This window comes from Homarus americanus, unplaced genomic scaffold (genome assembly GCF_018991925.1).
Source record: "Homarus americanus isolate GMGI-L3 unplaced genomic scaffold, GMGI_Hamer_2.0 scaffold25827, whole genome shotgun sequence".
NCBI classification, from domain to species: domain Eukaryota; kingdom Metazoa; phylum Arthropoda; class Malacostraca; order Decapoda; family Nephropidae; genus Homarus; species Homarus americanus.
Window position 1 is genome coordinate 2,308,936 of NW_024738300.1, and position 2,381 is coordinate 2,311,316.

The window sequence follows — 2,381 nt, forward strand, 5'->3', positions numbered from 1 at the left end:
CCTTATCTTGTCGTTCTCGTTCCTCCTGTGTGCAGCATCGATAGCTAAGTTGCGGTGACATGCGGCCATGGTATAAAAAATCCTTATGTCAAAAAAGGCTCGCTGTCCCCGCGTTCAGATTCCTCGACCACTAACGTCCACATGGGCTTCGTTGGATGTGTTTGAAGTCTTGTGGAAAGAAGGGGCGGTTCATGGCGTCGAGGCAGATTTCCCTTAGTATATTTGCTGTTAGATCCCTTATTTCGTCATGCCTCATGCATACGAAGCTCCCTTCCTTGCACACCATGGCGTGGTCGATGTTTTAAGATGAGCCGCACACGCATTGGGAGGGCAAACCTCTACTGGCATACCGTACCTTAGAGCAATGACATCTGTGAATTCTTGTTTATTAAGCATGAAGCATTTTACCCTTATCGGTAACGTTGTTATCCAGTTAGAAGCGCACACCTCCTGCGCCATAGCTACTTTTCTTTTCACGTTCTCTGGCACTTGTTGCAACAATTGTTGCAGTTTATCACTTTGGGTGTGTTGCCGCTCTGTTGTAATGGACCGTCGAATCTTGTTTAATTCGTTGGTATCCTTCTAACTTGCGTCATTCTGATCTATTATGTGCTCAGTGAGAGCTGCCGTGAGCTTGAAAAAGTTCTAATGTTCTGTATGGGCAAGCTCCACTGGATTAGTCAATCCCATTCCTCCTAGTATCGGTGTTATTGCAAGGAGTTACCTTTTTGCTGAGTTAAGTAAGGGTTTCTCACTAGTGTTGGGTTAAGAGCGACATTGATGGCTTCTTCCAGAAGGCGGATAGTGCGCATCAGATAATTACAGCGATGCTTGACTCCATGGGTGATTACCGCTCAATTTTGGCAATATCACACAGAGCTTGAATTTCCTTAACCCACTCATTCACCATTCCCGTTACGTACACGATCTTGAAGTCCTTCGTGCCAATTACCGCACCTAGATGTCTTTGGCCATCCTTTGTTATTTTGACCTTACTTCGACCGAACACCTCCACTGCCCGTTCAGAGTGTTCTGGCTTCACAATGAGGAAGGACTTGCTGGCGTTTGGATGGTACCCTATTTGTGGCCTCGTGATGTTACCAGGTCCCACCACTTTTTGATATCTTTCACTTTTCCTGCTCCTGTTAGGTCATCAGCGTAAGCCACTTGCTTGACCTCGGTTGTTTCATATTGTATTGTATGTTGGAGCACAGACAGGCCTAGTGCGTACATTGCCATGGCGACAGGATCCCCATTGCGTTGTTCCATCAGTTTACTGTATGGTGGTATCTCCTCTTAGGGCCTTGAAGCTTGTTATAAAGAGGTCTGATGGGTTCCTATAGGTGTTTTCAACATACATTGAAAAGCTTGGATACTTGATCTTGATGTTGTGCAGTGCAGCCTTGCGGTTGAGTATATTGAACGCGTTGGAAGCATCGACCAGAAGTATTGCCTCACAATTACGCTACTCAAATACCTTTCTCATGGCGTAAATGGTAGCTTCCCCTCCAGCCTGGTGGCCAGCACATACATGCAGGTTCCCTGCAGCTGCTCTGACAACATCATTTACCACCTCCATTATGCATTTTCCAATGATCCGCCTCAGCACTTCCCTCACTCCTATAGGCCTACATCCGGGAATTTTATCCAGAGGAATGAGGCGGCAGGCCGTCAGAGCATGGAGGTGGTGGCAGCACGAGGTTACTAGCTTTCTTGCAAGGGCGGCGATGGCATTGCAGAGATCACTTGCTACGGAGCCAAACTTGTTAGTGCTGAAGATGACTCTCCAACCGTCTGCATCCAGCCCTGAAGGGCCAGTCCCTCCCTGTGTCTTCAGTGCCTTTTTCCACACCATCCCTCCTGTTATTTACTCGAAGAGGACAGCATTAGGAGGGATATAAGCACCCTGGAACCTGATGCCTTCGTCTTCACTTGCAGGTGGATGTTTTTTCTTCAGTTGTTGTAATGTGTCCCTGTTTATTGGCAGAACACCACCAGAAAATTTCTCTTAGAGAGATCTTACCGCCAAGGACACTTCCCTCACGCATCTTGTTACCAAATTTTCTGGCAACATCCTCGGTGTTTTGCTTTTCGTCTTCTATGAATTTTAGTCTCTCCTGCAGTGTTTTTGCTTCGCATAGGAGATCAACAAGGGCCCCATTCTGCCATATTGTAAATCTCCTTTTCATTTCTACCACATTTTGTTTGCACTTAGTCCTTGTGTGTATCCTCTGACAGAATAGATGGGGTATTATGGCCAGTATTTGAAGAACTAATGGAGCCAGGGGGCTGTCATGATTGTACATGATTATGAGGCAAGAAATCTCCCGGATCATTTCTTTGGTGGCCGCGCACTTGGGTGGTTCAAAGAGGTTAGCTGG